Consider the following 17,475-nt stretch of genomic DNA (forward strand, 5'->3'; position numbering starts at 1 on the left):
CTCGCCCCAGCGAGGCTGGGAAGGGGGCTCGGGACGGAATAGTCAGGGGGCTCCCGGAAGGCCAGAAAGGGCAATGCTCTGGTTCCAGAAACTTCTTTCGGGGCCAGAGCTATTCACAAGCGCTACCCCCCCACACACACACCTACAACCCTGGCCCCATCTGCCCCCAGATGGATGCCTCTTTCTGCACAACCCACGCTAACCGCAGAGAACGCATTCGCTCGATGGGATCCTCAGTAACTTGGGATCCAGGATAACTTTTCCCTCTCCCCCACTTCCAAGTCTCGGGCAGAGTGCGGGAGAGGTGTGGCAGGGACGAGCGGAAGAATCCCAGTTTTCGTCTGAGCAGGGGGAGGGGAGGAGGCACAGTAATAATGCGGCTGCCGTGTGCCCGTGTGGGGTGAAATGGAACCAGATGCGGCCGCGGCGTTTAGGAATGGGGTGGAGGGGGGAGGCGGAGTGGAAGTGTTTTCCCAGGGGGGCCGACAGCTTTCGAGTCCAGAAGGGCGAAGCGAGCAAGCTCCCCCACCCCGCCCCCAGGTGTCTGGCCGCCTCCAAGGGGATAGAGTGCTTAATGGGGGCCCCATCTACGGTGTCAATGAATCCCTCTGCAAATGCGCGTTCAGGCCCCTCTCTCCCCCACCCCCCACCTCGGGACGCGCGGAGCCGAGGGCAGCGGGGGCTGGGCCGGAGGAGCAAGGCGCTCGGCGGCAGGCGACCCGCACCGGACAAAACCCCATCCCTTCCCCCACACCTCCCAAAAGCAGGCCGACCCCGGCGCCCTCTGCCGCCGCCCAGGGCCGCGCGCCCTCTCCTGACCCAAGCCCGAGACCCTAAACGAGGTCCAAGTGGATCACCGCCTCTGGAAAGAGGAATCCTCCCTCGGCCTCCGCTAACGCTGATTCAGCCCCTCGGTGACGACACCTTCTTAAAACCGATTCCCAAAGAAGCTAACCATCCCCTCCACTTCCTTCCCATCTCCATGCCCCCCAACCCGGATCCCAGACTTTTCCCGGAGATGGAAATCGACTTAGAAAAATCCCGGATTCTTAAACCTTCCGCCCAAAAGCTACCTGCTGAATTGGGGTGGATCCCCACCAGCGGACCAAAAGGAGACGGAGTGGAATGTAACAACTTCCCCCAACCCCGCGCGCGCGCGCGCGCCCCCATCGCGCTGCCCACTCCCGCCCTCCTCCCCAGTCCGGGGGAAGCGAGGGCCTCCACGCCTTCGCCCCGGCCTGTCCCTGCCCGGGCTCACCGCGGAGCCGCCGCCGCCGCCCCGCCAGCTCCCGAGCGCGAGTTGGCGGAAAAGTTGGGCGGCGGGACGCGCGCGGGGAGGGGGCGCAGCGGGCTACGCGCGCCGAGGGGCGGGAGGGGAGCCCGAAGAGGGGCGCAGAGCGCGGCGGAGGGCGTCGAGGGTGGAGCGGGCGGGTAACGAGCGGAGGGAGGCGCCCGACCCGCTCTCGCTGCGGCGAGCGAGGTGCGCAGCCGAGAGGCTCCAGAGTCGGGGGCCGCTCGGGACGCCGAGCCAGCCGCGATCAGGGGGCGCCGCGGCTCTTACCTCCCTTGGCGCTGCGGTGCCGCCCCTGGAGAGTCCGCCGTGGCTTTTGCGGGCGGGCCGCTGCCCGCGCTCCCCGCTCCGGCCCGCCGCCCCCCGGGCTCCGTTCAGGTCCTGGCGGGGTCGCGAGAACCCAGTGGCCGGCGCTCGACTCCCGGTGGCGCTCGGTGCTCGGCGCCTCCAGCCCGGGCGGGAACAATGGAGCCGAAGCTGGTGCCCCGGAGGCGGGGCGGGGGGAGGGCTCCCGTCCGCCGCCCGGGGTCTCCAGACCCTGCGGCCCCCCTCTCCAGAAGCCAGCGGCGGCGCCTCACGCCTCTTGCAGACCGGGCTCCATGGCCCTGCAGAGACCCTGGCGCCGCGGCGCGCCCGACTGCAGCACGGGTACGGTGCGCTCTGCGGGGCGCCTCTCGGACCGGAGAGAAAAGTCCTCGGGCTCTGCTGCTTTTCCAGCTGCGGCGCGCGCTCGCGGCCGGGAAGGCGAGGTCGCCGCAATGCGCTAGGCAGAGTCTCGGTCCCGTCCGGACGTGGCCGGCCGGCCCCCGGCACAGCCCGGGGCTCCTCCGCGCGCTGCGGCTGGACCGGCGCCGGGGCTCCCGCTCGCCGCCGCCCGCTGCCCGCTGGAGCGCTCGGAGCGCTGTGCGCCGGCGGGGCGCGAGGGCTCTCTCACTCCCACCCGCGCTGGTCCCTCCTCCTCCTCCTCCCCCTGCCGCTGCCTGCTGGGCCTTGTAGTTCCCGAGCCGCGGCCCTGCGCTCGCCTGCAGTCCGGCCTCCCCCGGGCGCTGGCGCCCCCCTGCATCTGAGCGCCGCCCGGAGGGCGCCCGAGTTCCAGGCCGGCCGAGGGCTGAGGTCGGGGCACGGCTGTGGCCCCGGGGGGTTTGCGCGGTGGCCGCGCCCTCCAGTCTGACCCTGTACTTGGAGAAACGGTCTTCCCGCTCTAAATCTCGGTTTTCCCATCCGTAAAAGGGACTGGTATGGCTTTCTAAGTCGCGCTGGGGAATGAGGGAGGGCTTGGCACGTTGTGGGCGCTCATTACACACAAGCTGTCTTTACTTATGAGAAGGTCTCCCGTCTCCCCAGGCCCTTCCCCAGTTAGGTCGTCTGGTCCCCCAGGAACTGAGCCATGTGCATTCTACATGGCCGATCTTGGCTTCCAGAAGTCTCCAGAAATCAAGAATGAGTGTCAGGATTTGGTCTGAAAAGTCATCAGAGCCAGTTGGCCTTGGGGTGCAGCAGGTTACGCCCCTGCGGCACCCTGCAGTGAGCCCTGTGCCCACCGGCTCCTGTTCTGGCAGCTGCTCCGCTTGGGATCCAGCTCCCCCTCACTTGGGCCCCAGCCACCACGTGGGCCACCCAGAGGGAGTTCCAGGCGCTGGGCTTTGGCCTGGCCCTGCTATGGCCACCTGGGGAGTGAACCAGCAGGTGGAAGATATCCATCTCTCTCTGTCTCTGCTTCTCTCTGTGTAACTCTGCCTTTCAAATGAATAAATAAACTCTTCAACAATGACCAAAGAAAGTTAATCAGAGCTTGGCCAGAGCGCTCTCCAGGAGTCTATGGAATCCCAGGAAAGAGGCCAACACTCCCTTTGCTGTGAGTCCTTCTGCAGAGTGGGATGATATCGATCGATTGAGTGGTTCCCTAATCCAGACCAATGTGAGCCCTCTGGGAAGCTCCTGAGAAGCAAAATGCATGCAGGAGGGATCAGGCGCTCCCAGGAGGGAGCCAGGACGGGCTTCTGGGTGCCTGTGGTGTGCGGCCGGACTGGGGTGGGAAGTACGCCACACCAGGTATAAAGGACATTGCCATTCTGTGCCACCACTAATGGATGAACAGGTTTTGCACCTGTCCTGCAAAACTCTGATAAAATCAAGACAGTGTTCTCTGTCCCAGAATGGAGCACAGACCGCAACTCAGCCTTGTGCAAGTACAAGTCTCTGTGTATGTTACAGCTGGAGTGGGGGCCCTCATCCCCACCCTGCTTCACCCCTGCTGAGGAAGTTCCCATACTGGATGAGAGCATGCTTCTTCCCCCTGCATTTGAGGGAAAGATTTTAATTTCTCTACTTGACAAGCAGGGGAAGGAACATGAGCAGCACAGTGTCAACCACGTTGTAGGTACTCAAGAAATGAGTAGATATTCCATAAATATTTGTTTTTAAAAAGGGATAAAATAAAAAAAAGAAAAACATGAGTAAAAGCAAGAACTGGCATAGATGTGGAATCGAACTGCAGCCATTGTTTGTAGGACTATTGTTCCCTGGTAGCCTCTCTCTGCCCTGGAACCCTTCAGGCCCCTGGGATGTCTCCATTTATCTTCCTGTGGGAGCTGCCTGCCCTGTAGGCCTCCTGTGTTTTGAACGAACTCTATCCCAGGCCATACTACACCCCACCCCAATTCAGAGAGGCCTTCCCTACTAGTCCCGGCCTCCTGAGTTCCTGAACCCCTACAGGGATCCCCCGTATCCACCCACCCAGCTTGGGACTGCGTCCAGGAGGTTTCCCCTAAGTGTTTGCAGTTGATGGAGTTGGGCAGTGTGATACACCGGAGGAGGAAAGACAGCAGGAGAGGGTGTGATTGGGAAGGCAAGCCGTAGAGCATCCAGGCTGTGACGCGAACACGCGCTAGCGCTACTACTGTCTCCCTCTGTTCCTCAAGAATAGTGCATCATCTCCCTTCGTCTCCGTAATTCTTCTTCTAAGGGCTTTTTTCTAGAATTAATTAATTTGAAAGGCAGAGTGACAGAGAGAATCTTCCAACCCAAATGCCTGCAACAGCTGGCCCTGGCTGCGGCTCACAGGGTCTCTCTTGTGTGTGCTGCCTCCCCGGGTGCATTAGCAGGAAGCTGGAGGGAAGCGGGGGGGGGGGGGGCTCCCTCCCAGGGATTTGAGCATCCCAAACATCAGCTGAAACCACTGTGCCAGCCTTTTCTTTTTCTTTGGATTTTGGAACCATTGTAGGAGTCTCTCGATGCCCAAAGAGGAGGCTGAAGAGCGTGTCCCTGCTTCAGACAGAAAGAGTATGATCTAAACGCCTGTTCTGTGTCCAGGGGCGTAGGCCGGCTGCCGAACAAATTCCTCCAAGACGTCCAGCAAACCAAAATGGAAGCAAGCAGCCAGCCCGCCAGCAGTACCCTCCGCAGTTCTCAGGGAAGCAGCCACAGGCAGAGCGGAGACTGCGAGAAACCCGCAGATGCCTGGGCCGAGGGCGGAGCAAACACCTGGCCGCACCGCCGGTGAAATGCAGACCCCAGCACTTCTGGAAGGCCCCGGGCCAGTGGAGGGAGCCATTCCCAGGGCAGCCCTGAGCCTCTACAGGCAGCAGGGGTCAGCCTGCGGCCCTGCCTGCCTGCCTCGTCCCACTCCTGCTCCAGCGCTCCTGGCACCTTGCCTCTCCACACAGAAATGTAATCTTCCCTCCGAGATAACAAAGAGGCAGGAGGGTCAGGGAGGATTTGTAGGCCTCTGGCCTGCGAGCTCCACAGTCTGAGGGGAGATAAAGGCCCTCACGCTCAGGGACCTGATAACCAGCTGGGGGCCGCTCGCCTCCCAGATCTGTGGGAGGAGGAGACCGGAGCTGAATGAAACCAAGGGAAACAGAGCTCTCCCCAAAGCCCGCTCAGCTCTCTTTGTTGGAGAACATGGCAGGAAAACCCTTCCCTCTTCCTCGGCCACCGTGTCCTCCGAGCTGCCGCACCAAGGGAGTGTGCCCGGCCTCTGCCGGCTTGCCTGGCCTGGGCCCGGTGCCCACCGCCTCCGCTGCCTGTAGCGAACCCAACGGGGCCTCCCTGAAAGGGAAGAACCTGGGGGAAGGAAAGCCGCACCTCTAGGGGCCAGGTTGGGCTGCAGGCTGGGAACTGGCAAAGCCTCAGCCCTGAGACGTGGGTGCAGCAGGGGATTCAGGAGGTGGGGGCCGTCTGAGTTTTCCCCCACCAAGTGGCTCGTTCGCAGGTCTCTGGGAGCAGGTGGGCGGCCCCTCGAGCTCAGGAGCAGCAGTCAGTTGCCATCTGGCCACCATTTGGTGACCCCTGGCTGTTCCCAGCACAGCTTCGGCTTCAGGGAAGGGAGGGCCTTGTTTGGCTTGGTGTTTTCATAAATAGCATTCTCTCTGTCCTACCAGCTGGGAGCGGGAAGCAGAGCTGGCTAGCAACAGTGGCAGCTCGGCTCGTCTGGCCCTCATGCCACATGTATTCACGGAGCCTCGCAGCCCACCTGCTCTGCACTGTCCTGGGCACAGGGGATCCAGAGATGAAAGAGACAAGGGCACAGCCTGGGGACTGCTCCCAGTGCTGCCGGGGAAGACCACACAGCACAGGTGGTGCCACCCAGGGGGCTTGGGAAGCAGGTTCGGAGAAGACGTTCTGTAAGATGACAAGCCCAGGACGCCTCTTTTGGGAGCTGTTTTCCTGTAGCCTCTGCACCGTTTGTAACTTTCACCATCTTCACTTCTGCCAACGCATCCTGTGTCTCTGGATCCTGGCTGCAGAAAATGCAAACATTTTCTGATTCATCTCCCCAGTCCTTGCTGAACCCCCCCATAAGCAGCCCTTTGGGTTGGAGGTGTTGTGAAGCAAAAGGTAAAAAACGACAAGAAGCTAGGGAGGCTTACAGACCTCAGGGTCCATAACACCAAGTGCAAACAAGCTCTCTCCCAGCGAAAGCCACCCAGCTGGGGTCTGGGGGCTGGAAGGTGATGGAGGAGGCCAGGGCAGAACAGTGAACCATTTGCATTTCTGAGGACACCCCCAGGAGGGGAGGACCCAGTTCCTTAGGCTGCTTGCTGCCTGGCCCAGGGAACAAAGATCAAAGTTTCAGGGTTAGCCCTGGATAGTTGAAGATTCCACTTTGAAGTGGATTCCATCCAAGGATATGTTAACAAAGTTGCAGATGACTTGTGGGGGATGTGAAGAAGTTTTGGTGACATTGGGGTGGATAAGGTCAGAGAGAAAGGGGAAAAATACAGTGTTCTCCCAGTTAGGTTAATATGTATACGTATTTCTTTAAACGTTTATATGGTAATGGTATGGTAGAGGCTGTGGGAAAATGAGCATTCAAAACCATTGTTGGAAAGTGTGTATCAGCTAGAGAATTTTGGAGTCATTTAGTAATGTTTATCAACATTCCATAGATATACCACTGATATACTCTTTGACTCCCTTTTCTACAAATTTCTTGTACAGACTTCGAGTTTATGTAGAAAGGCTGTGTATACTGTATATACATAGGTATCTGTGGGGGAGGGGTCGTGTGTCGGGGTGTGCCTTGGTTTTTTGCACAAAAGACATATATAGTACAAAGCTATCAGTTGGAGTAACAGGCTCCTCCTGGTTTTGGCTGGCCCAGGGCTGGCGGCTGTTGTGGCCGTCTGGGGAGTGAACCAGCAGGTGGCCATACAAAGTGATCAGCATAAAAATTAGCCTGCTAGATACATTTATTGATTGAGTCCCACCTGCCATTGCGGTTGTGTAGGCAAGCCTGACCAAATGACTTCACCTGGGCTGGATGGTCCCCCCCCCCCCCAGGTGATGAGAGTTTGCTTTGGTCTGGGGCAGGGTTGGCTCCTAACCGTGCCTTGGGCTTGCTTTGCTGAGTCGGCTGGGGGTGGTGGTGGTGGTAGTTAGACCTATCTAGAAGGCAGTCTGGGTGTTAGGTCCTCCTAGGCTTTCCCGGAAGTTTCTTACTAAAGCCACAGAGGGGCTGATAATTCACTGTTTTGTTCCTTAAGCTACATGTTTGGCTCTGATGGGAATCCAAGCATGTGAACCTACTTTCTTAGACTCTTAGACACATATACAGGAGGCCCTCTTGTGGTGCAGCAGGTTAATCCGCCACCTGCCATGCCTACCTTCTGCACAGGTCCAGTTCGAGTCTCAGCTCTTCCACTTCCATTCTGGCTCCCTGCTAATGCACCTGGAAAAGCAGTGGAGGATGGCCCAAGTGGTTGGGCCCCTGCACCCATGTGGGAGACCCGGAAGAAGCTCCTGACTCCTGGCTCCAGACTGGTCCAGCGCTGGCTATTGCAACCATTTGGGGAGTGAATCAACAGATGGAAGATCTCTCTGTAACTCTCTTTCAAATGAATAAAAATAAAATCTTAAAAATTAAGCTTTTTTTGGCCAGCGCCACGGCTCACTAGGCTAATCCTCCGCCTTGCGGCGCCGGCACACCGGGTTCTAGTCCCGGTCGGGGCGCCGGATTCTTTCCCGGTTGCCCCTATTCCAGGCCAGCTCTCTGCTATGGCCCAGGAAGGCAGTGGAGGATGGCCCAAGTGCTTGGGCCCTGCACCCCATGGGAGACCAGGAGAAGCACCTGGCTCCTGCCATCGGATCAGCGCTCCGGCCGCGGTGGCCATTGGAGGGTGAACCAACGGCAAAGGAAGACCTTTCTCTCTCTCTCTCTCTCACTGTCCACTCTGCCTGTCAAAAAAATTGTTTTTAAAAAGACATTTTATTTATTTGAAAGAATTACAGAGAGAGGTAGAGACAAAGAGAGAGGTCTTCCATCCGCTGGTTCACTCCCCAGATGGCCGCAACGGCCAGAGCTGTACCACTCGGAAGCCAGGAGCCAGGAGCTTTTTCCGGGTCTCCCACGCAGGTGCAGGTGTGGGAAGCAGGGCCCGGCTCCCACAACATGGCGCTGAGAGGGAGTAAACAAGTGCTACACAGCGGCTTCGGCTGCTTCATCAACTTGACTAATGAGTTGCAGGAGCTGACCCAACCTCTGATTGGAAGAAAGCGGTGTGCTCAGCACGCGGGCAGCAGAGCACAGAGTAAGAGGACTATAAAAGGGGACTCAACTGCACTTTCTGGGACAACTACTGTCTCCAGGCTGGTGGAGAGTTCGGGGGGGGGGGTTGGTTGGAGAGTTCGCTGGAGAGCTCGTTATTTCGGTCTTCTCTTTACCTGTTCTTGCGTTGCTATAGAAGAAACCTACAGCAAGGGAAAAACAGCGTCCGGTCCGGTTCCGCTCCTCCACTCGCGGAGAAGCGTCAGCAGGGGCCCAAGGACTTGGGCCATCTTCTATTGCTTCCCCAGGCCATAGCAGAAAGCTGGCTCAGAAGAGGAGCAGCTGGGAATAGAACCAGTGCCCATATGGGATGCCGGCTTTTCAGGCCAGGGCTTTAACCCGCTGCGCCATAGAGCCGGCCCCAAAAATTAAGTTTTAAAAAGTGTATAGAAAATACAAATAGCCCTGTCAGCCTTGATCTCTCACCTGAATATTTTTATTTGGATTCTGTGAGCACATGATAGCGAATATTTAAAGAGTGTTTCCTATGAGCTGGCACTATGCGGAAAGCTTTTACAACAATTATCTTGTTGAAATCTTACAATGATGAGATACCACTGTTAGCCCCAATTCACAGTGGGAGAGAACTGAGGCTTGAGGGGAGCAAATAGTCCCCTGGGTGGTGAGGTCAGGACAGAAGCCTTTTACTCCAGGCAGGCAAACCCCAGGGCCTCTGAGACCAGCCTTTCCACTAAAGGGGAAGAGACCGGACTTGAGTAGCCTGGTCTACAGCAGGAAGTTTAAAACCATCCTTTCTTCAAAAATTCAGAAAGTTTAACTACACTGAACACATTGTAACCGTTTGCATAATAACAAGTTTAAAGAAAACTTGTTATTGATTTGCTTGAATCAAAACCCCTGCCATCTTCTCTTTTAAGCCATCTTTTGCTGCTTTCCCAGGTACATCAGCAGGAAGCTGGATGGGAAGTGGGGCGGCTGGGACTGGAACTCACACTCCAATGTGGGATGCTGGCAACATAAGCAGCGGCTTAACCTGCTGCACCATGACATTGGCCGCAGGGCCATTTTTCTAAAATCGTTCTGCCTGTTAGGATCTTGAGACTGTGTGTGCATGTGTGTGTGCATGTGCGTGTGCGTGTGCGTGTGTGTGTGTGTGTTGAGGGAAGTGGAGGGAGCGGTAGAAAAGCAGGAAAGTCTGACACCTGTGAGCCCACTCTCAGTGTCACTTGGGGTTGTCACCAGTTTTAGGGCCACATTATCTGTCCCAGTTGGCCTGGTCCCGTCGGAGGTGTTGCTCGGGACTTACGGGTTCATGCTGAAGCAGGGGCCAGCAAAAATATGGAAGGCATTTTTGAAGCAGACTCAGCCAGCCAGGGTAGAAATTGTATTTTAAGAAACCATATCTCTGTTATGAAGAGGCCCACAGAGAATTGAGATGGAAACTTTTAAATCAAATGTGCTTTCTGCTAGGTAGGTTTCAAGTTTATTTTTCATTTTTATCTTTTTCCATGCTCTCTGCCCATGGGGAATTCCATCTCCCTCTGTCTTTCAGCATTTTGAGCAGAGGAGCAGGGGCCAGTATTGTGATTAAAGAAATGGCTATGTGGGGCCCGGTGTTGTGGCATAGCCTGTGATGCCTGCGTCTTGTATGGGTGCTGGTTCGAGTCCCAGCTGCTCCACTTCCCATCCAGCTCCCTGCTAATGTGCCTGGGAAATCAGCAGAAGATGGCCCAAGTGCTTTAACCCTTGTAGCCATGTAGGAGACCTGGAAGAAGCTCCTGGCTTCTGGCTTGGACTTGGCCCAGCTACGGCCATTGCGGTCATTTGGTGAGTAAACCAGCAGATGGAAAATCTCTCTCTCTCTCCCCCTCCCCCCATCTATCTCTCTCTGTGTGTGTGTAACTCTGACTTTAAAATACATAAATAGATCTTTAAAAAAAAAAAGACTTCATTGCCAGTTTAGCCTCACCAGAAACTTTGTTTCACTGTAGTGGGTTTTTTTCCTCTCTGAGGGTGGCACTTGAAAAACTTCATGGAAAATGGAATTAAAAGGTAAGCTTTAAAAAAAAGTAAGTTAATTTTGGTGCAATTTTGAAATCTTGCATGGTTTCTTCAAGATATGCATTTCCTGTGAACTCTTTAAAGATTGATCATATGCTTAGATTTCAATATTTTTTACACAAAAACTGACCTCTTAAAGGTTTGTTAATTTATTTGAAATGCAGAGTGACAGAGAGAAAGAGAGAGAGAGAATGAGAGAGAGATCGATCTTCCATCTTATGGTTCACTCCCCAAATGGCCTAAATGGCCAGGATGAAACCAGGGACCAGGAATTCCATCCAGGTTTCCCACATGGGTGGCAGGGGCCCAAGTACTTGAGCCATCTTCCATTGCTTTCCCATTTGCATTGGTAGGGAGCTGGATCAGAAGCAGACCAGCTGTGACTTGAACAGGCACCCCAATGTGGGGTGCCAGCATCACACACAGTGACTTAACCTGCTGCACCACCAAACTAATCTTTTAATTCCAGCTTCCATGAACTTCTTGAAAAAGTCTTGCATGAGGGGCCAGCGTGGTGGCTTACCTGGTTAATCCTCTGCCTGCAGCACGCCAGCATCCCGTATGGGCGCCGGGTTCTAGTCCCGGCTGCTGCTCTTCCAGTCCAGCTCTCTGCAGTGGCCCGGGAGGGCAGTGGAGGATGGCCCAAGTGCTTGGGCACCTGTACCCGTGTGGGAGACCACCTGGCTCCTGGCTTTGGATCGGTGCAGCATGCTGGCTGTGGCGGCCATTTGGGGGGTGAACCAACGGAAGGAAGACCTTTCTCTCTGTCTCTCTCTCTCTCTCTCACTGTCTAACTCTACCTATCAAATAAGTAAAAAAAAAAAAAAATCTTGTGTGAAAGATCCTAGAAGTATCCCCCCTGCCCTGCTGCCTCCCACCTTTCCAAGAATAGAAATCAGGACACTGGTTACGCAGTTCGGAGTCGTATGTGAAACCTTGACTCAAAACCAAGGTCTTAAATGCGGTAAGCATGATTAAAACAATCAGGGCTAAAGCTGGTTTTGGCAAAATGTTGCATATGGGAGTGGAGAGACAGAACAATCCAGGAAGACAAATGCCCCCCACACCTCTTTGTGTCCCTGTTTGTCACTGAGCTGTCCTGCTAACAGGAGCCTCCCCCCGCTCCCCGCCCCCCGCCCCACGAAGCAGCACCCTGGCTGTCATCCCCAGAGCTGCAAAGTCCTCCCTTAATGACTTAATGGAGACGCGAGGAAGACTTGCTGATGCGGCTCCACTCCGTGGCTTCTTCCTTCCTGCGTTTTTATGGAAGCCCCGGGAAGGGAGCCAGGACATTTGATGATGTTTGTTGCTACAGATACTGCACTCTCTTTTCCTCCCTTCCAGATCAGATTATCCTGTGTTGGTGGCAGCAGAAGCAGAGTATTGATGACAGGTAGAGTTGCTGGGGAACACATTGGCGCAGACCCGAGGGAGGGTGCTGGGACCAGGAGCACTCCTGTCCCGCCCTGCCCTCCTTTGTGTGCCTCTGCTTCCGGCAGGATCTGAGGGAGTCTTTGCTATCCTTGGTCAAGACACAGAACCACCCGAGGCCTCCTTTGCCTTTTGCTTCTTGGATGGTTCAGTCTTCTCCAGGGGCTAGGTAAGCACTGGTCTGTGTGCCATAGGAGCTTCTTTCTTTTGTCACCTTGGTAAGTAGAGTGGTCTCACTGGGGCCTCCATGTCCTGGACTGTGAAATGGGTACACAGAGGTGTGCAGATGTTGAGAACCAATGTACCCAAAGCCCATAGCAAGGTGCTCGACACATAGTAGGTGCGGGGTGAGTAGGGACTGCCCTTACCTGGGTCCCTGTCCAGTGTGCCGGGACCCGGAAGTGGGCAGGAGAAGCTGAGCCCAGCTGTAGCCCATCCCCTGGATGCTGTGTGTGTGTGTGTGTGTGTGTGCGCGTGCATGTGCGCTCACCGCCCCATGAGCCATCCTAAAGCTCTCCCCAGGTAGACTCCTGCTTGGAGTTCCGGCTTCTTTCATCATCTTTGCTCTTGTTTACGGCCATCCAGAGCCTTCCTCTGTTGGCGACCCCAGTCGGCATTGCGTCCTGCACCCAGGTCTCACAGAGGCAGGCGTCAGAGAGAAAGGGATCGGGGCAGAGAAGAAGAGCTGAGTGGAAGGGAAGCAGGCTGGGATTCTCCGGCCTTTGTCTCAGCAGCCTCCTTGGCGATCCTTGTCTCTGCCTCAGTCTCCCTGTCGGTCTCTCTCTGCCTCTGTGTGTGTGTGTCTGCCTCAATCTCTATTTCTATACCTCTTTCTCTTCCTGTCTGTCTCCCTGTCTCTTTCTTTCTCTGAGTCTGCCTGTCTCTCTGTCTCAGCCTTTCCCTCTCTGTCTGGTCTCAGATTTTTCTCCTTTTCGTGCCTCACAGCCAGGTTTTACATGAGCGGCATAGAGCTGAGGATTTATGGAGTCCACAGTGTTCCTGGCGCTGGCTGTGCCCTCTGCCTGTCTTCTCTCCTCCTGAACAGAACGGCTTCCTCCCCCCTCCTCCTCCCTCGTCAGGAAGCCCTTCCAATCCCTCTTCAATTACATTATTCTCCTCTAGGGAACTCCTGGTGAGCCAGGCAGGACCCCAGCCTCTCCTGACCACATTTTGTCAAACACAGGGCTCCATAATCCCCATTCATCAAGGCTGGCTTTTCCGCAGCACGGGTTCCAGGGAGGTCATGGGTGGGACGTGGGGGCGGGGGCGGGGGGGAAGGGAGAAGGTGCAGAGAAGTAGGGGGCAGAGCTGATCCCTTCCCCCCCAGCACTGTGGCTCCTTGAAGTCCAGCGGTACCCAGGAGATGCCCTAAATGTGGCCAAGCCCCTGATGCCAGAGGTTGACTCTGCCATGGGCGTCCACGGCACCCATGACTGCCCGTGGAGGAAGGGAGAGCAGGAAGGCAAATGGACCTTATGACCACCTTCCCAGTCAGAGTTGTCCAGGTCTCTTCAAAGGCAGGAAAAAGACACCACCTTGCTTCCCCCCATACACCCCGGGGGACCTCGCTATCACGGGGGTGGGGTGGGGTGGGGGCAGTGGCACGTGTACAGTTAGCTTTCGCTGCAGGTGCTTTTTTATTTTCTGTCCCTAAGACGTGCTGGCTCTTCCACACTCCCAGCTGCAGGGAAAGGGAGATTTTAAAAGCAGCTTCCCAGGGTGGCACTGTATCACAGTAGGCTAAGCCTCCACCTGCAGTGCCAGCATCCCATACGGGCACCAGTTCACGTCCCGCTGCTCCTCTTCTGATCCAGCTCTCTGCTATGGCCTCGGAAAGCAACAGAAGATGGTCCAAGTGCTTGGGCCCCTGCATCCACCTGGGAGACCTGGAAGAAGCTCCTGGATCCTGGCTTCAGCTCAGCTCCAGCCACTGAGGCCATTTGGGGAGTGAACCAGCAGATGGAAGACCTCTCTCTCTCTCTCTGTAACTCTACCTCTCAAATAAATAAATAAATCTTTAAAAAAAAGGAAAAAAAAAAAGCTTCCCTGGGTAGGGGGTGGCCGGCATGGGGGCAGCGCAGTGGGCAGCAGGCCGGGGTGTTATGTGGGGCGTGGCGCAAGGAAAGGGTGAGTTTTGTATCCAAGAAGGAACAGAAAGAGGCAGGCGTGGAGACTCAAGAGCTCCAAAGGAAACAGGAGAATGAAAGGAGATAAAAGACAAAGGGAGCAAGCAAGAAAGGACAGGGAGAGGCACGAAGGTGGGGAAGAAGGGAGGTGACCACACAACTGTCAGTGCCCAGACCAGAGAGACCTGCTGGGGGAGCCTCCGCCACGTGGCCACTGTGGGATTCCAGAGGGACCCACCAGGGCCAGTCACACGGGCTGCATGGTCTCAGACAGCAGTGCCACCAGACAGGCCCAGCGCGGGTCGGTATGGCAGGGCAGCTGCCCGGCCATCCAGCCCAGGCTCCTGGGGCTGTGGGGGAGCTGCTGCTTCCTGGGTTGCTTCTGGGATCAGAGGGAGAGTTCCAGGGAGGTGTGCTGGCCCCTCCCCCCACCCCCACCCCACCCCCTTGGCTGCTCTGGTGCTAAATTCCAGAGCCTGTAGCCTCCTCGGAGTGGGCTCTGTGGTCTGCAGTCAGACTATTCCGTTAGACTCTCCAGACCTCAGAGCACAGAGCTGAAATGCAACCTATGCGGGGTACTTGGAAGATGGAATTAAAGATAACTTTATTCTGATGCAAAGAAACTGGAATCCCAGGTAGTTTTGTTTTGTTTTTGTGACAGCATCTTCCATAAAGTTTCTGGAAGATTCCTCATAGGTTAATGGGAAGGCTTTCTGTGCAAATGCTGCAAGGGTATCCGAGGTGGGTGAGACACAGCCCCTCCCTGAGTGGCTCATTGCCTCTGGAAGAGAAAGAAAGGGGACAGTTCCCAGCTTCGTTTGCAGCACCCAACCCGGAACTTCACAGTGTCACAAAACCTGCAGAGGAAGCCTCTGTTGCACCTCAGGGTGCCGGAGACAACTGATAGCTAAAGAAGAGGAACCACAGTTGCATTCCAGGTGGCAGGGGCACCTGCACAGACCGCAGCCGCCTCTGTTCTTGGGGCATTGCTACGCTCCAGGCTTCGGCACCCCGATTCTCTCCTGGAGCCACCCTCAGACACAGCAGTTCAGAAAAAGTTCAGGCAACTTGCGCACTTGGGATTTGAATCTTGGAGCTAGGCGGTGCCTCTGGAATTGTCAATTAGTTACCAACATTTTTTGAAAGGGTTATTTATTACTTATTTAACAGAGTTGCAGAGACAGAGAGAGGTCTTCCAACTGCTGATTCACTCCCCAAATGGCCACAACAGCCGGGGCTGGGCCAGGCTGAAGCCAGGAACCCAGAACTCCATCAGGGTCTCCCTTGTGGGTTGCAGGGGTCCAAACACTTGGGTCATCCTCTGCTGCCTTCCCAGGAGCATTAGCGGGGAGCTTGATGGAAGTGGAGCAATTGAGACTAGAACCAGCATTGATAACCAGATAGAGACAGAACCAGCATTGCATCACAGGCAGCAGCTTAACCCATTGAGCCCCTGCTGTGCTGGGTCCATTTTCCACGCTGGGGCTTTTGTGCACCTCGGTGGGTGGATGTGTAGCAAATACTGGCTCCATGCTCCCCCTCATGGCAGCCCCAAGCCCCCGCCTCCTCTTCAAAGCCATCCCCACAGGCCGCAGTGAAAGTCACACGGAGCAGTGGTCCCCAGACTGACCGGAATTAAACACGCTTTGTGCCATGCAATGGCTCATTCGTTTTGTAGTTGATGGGCTTAGCTTTGAGCTCACCTGATCTGAACTCATCTTCCCAGAGGAGAGGAAAAAAAATTTTTTTCTTCTCTTTGTTTTGTAACTCTCCACCCCTTCGGGTCTATTATCTGTAACAATGCAATCCACCCTGCTCCTTAAAGGTCAGGTGCATTGAATACTATGGCAGCCTGCAGCTGGGGGTGGAGGCAGGGGAAGCTCCGTGCTAGCCAACCGCAAACCCTAAAGCAGAGAGCAGTCCTACCCTTGCAGTTCCAGGATGGGGCTGCACTGGCAAGGAGCTAGGCTGTCACGTTCCTGGAGCTAGAAGGTCCCAGATGTCAGGGAAAAGCTGACCAAGGGGAGAGCGTCCCTTCCTACTCTGGAACCTTCCCAGATACCTCTCCTCTGGCAGGCTCTATGGCATTGAGGATTGGATTCACCCGGGCTTCCAGCTCCTAAGCAAAAACAATGATGGTGCCCCTCCCCCTGGCATTATTACTGTCTGGGAGAAGGGCTACCAGCTCTTTACTGTCCTGACCCAGGAGGGTGGGGCTCAGACTCAAACCACGGGGTACGCGTGGCCTTGGGCACGCGCATGCAAACATAATGGAAAAAGAAAGATCACAGAATGCTTCCTGCTCCCAGGCCCCAGTGCTGGCCGGCGTCGAGGGCTCGCAGCCCAGTCCGCGGATCAATGGCGGCTGAATAGATCATTGAGCCTGAACCAGGCCCATTCAGGCCTTTGTGCTCTGTCCAGGGGAGCCACCCTTTCCTATTGAGAGACTCTGCTGGAAGTGGGTGTTACTATCTTCTGCCTTAGGAGCATTCATAGAGGAAAGGAGGGGAGAACACTTTGTGCAGAACTGCACTGTGGAGTCCGGTCAGTTGGCAGCCAGGGTTTGCAGCCTGCACGTCACCTGTGCACTGTGTGAGTCAGAGAATAGGAGGGAAGGCTCCCACCTTGGCCCCCCAGCGTGGGCTCTTCCAGCAGACTGCTTCCCCCAGGACTCAGGGCTGAAGGGCGGCAGTCCGGGTTTACTGCTGGGCTCAATGAAGCCTGTACGTTCAGAAAGCGTGTTTGATAACAAGATGTGAATGATGTGGGTTCACAGACCGAGGTTAGGGAATCCGGGGGAGGTCGCTCCTGTGACCCAGCGTTGTAGTTGTGTCGCTTTTGGGCATCTCAGCTTGCACGTCTGTGAAGGGGGGAGAGTATAGCTGGAGCCACTGCGGAAGGTTGAGGAAAGGAAAGGCACATGGAAGACCAGGTCCTCACAACTGCTCCCTCCCTACTGCTCGCCTTCCTTCTGAAACTTCCCGAAAGGGACGCCAGACTTGGGAAAAGGGAGTCATGTGTTGTCTCATTTCAAATGCTGGTGTTGAGGCACAGCTGGTTGAGCCATCTCCTGGGATGCCAGCATCCTACGTGAGTGCAGGTTTGAGTCCCTGATGCGCCACTTGTGATCCAGTTCCCTGCTAATGCGCCTGGGGAAGCAACAGAAGATCCACATGCTTGGGTCCCTGCCACTCATATGGGAGACCTGGATGGAGTTCCAGGCTCCTGACTTTGTCCTGGCCCAGCCCCAGCCGTTGTGGCCATTTGGGGAGTGAACCAGCTGATGGAAGACCTCTCTCTCTCTCTCTCTCTCTGTAACTCATCCTTTCAAATAAACAAATAATACATCTAAAAAACAAAAACACAATTGTATAGATTCCCTGCCACTGGGTGCTGTTCCTAGCAGCTGAGTGAGTGCTGCTGGCCTGTAGGTTTCTCCAGCCACCTTCCACCGTGCCAGGCTGCTGATTCTGGGCTTGGCGTGGTGGAAAAACCCGAGAGTAAAGGTCTAGAAGACCGTGTCCGTGGCGCACTGCTCACCTGTCACTGGCACTCAG

General features: G+C 55.8%; 1 protein-coding gene and 1 long non-coding RNA gene across 9 annotated transcripts in view; one reads left to right on the forward strand and one right to left on the reverse strand.

The window, feature by feature from the left end:
- The window catches only part of FGFR1 (fibroblast growth factor receptor 1), a 51,946-nt gene extending 49,750 nt beyond the window's left edge, over window positions 1–2,196 (reverse strand). For 2 of the 6 annotated variants that reach the window (XM_008273978.5, XM_051832342.3), the window contains exon 1: window positions 1,562–1,701. The gene's annotated coding sequence lies outside the window, so the exon portion shown is untranslated. Of the gene's footprint in view, window positions 1–1,258; window positions 1,279–1,561 lie in introns of those variants that run through there. The other 4 variants (XM_008273974.5, XM_070068555.2, XM_008273975.5 and 1 more) reach the window with 4 other exon arrangements.
- Window positions 2,197–8,164: 5,968 nt separating this feature from the next.
- LOC149127891 (uncharacterized) lies at window positions 8,165–13,798 on the forward strand. Of its 3 annotated transcripts, none has more exons than XR_016229628.1 (5): window positions 8,165–8,322; window positions 9,992–10,127; window positions 11,706–11,754; window positions 11,861–11,961; window positions 13,607–13,798. It is a non-coding gene; the product is annotated as an uncharacterized LOC149127891 (long non-coding RNA). The 3 variants fall into 3 exon arrangements; XR_016229627.1 differs by having other exon boundaries at window positions 8,173–8,322; window positions 9,853–10,127; window positions 11,894–11,961; XR_016229626.1 differs by having other exon boundaries at window positions 8,175–8,322; window positions 9,853–10,127.
- Window positions 13,799–17,475: the final 3,677 nt, after the last annotated feature.

Source organism: Oryctolagus cuniculus, chromosome 2 (assembly GCF_051225735.1).
Source record: "Oryctolagus cuniculus isolate XC-2025 breed Fujian yellow rabbit chromosome 2, ASM5122573v1, whole genome shotgun sequence".
Classification (NCBI taxonomy): domain Eukaryota; kingdom Metazoa; phylum Chordata; class Mammalia; order Lagomorpha; family Leporidae; genus Oryctolagus; species Oryctolagus cuniculus.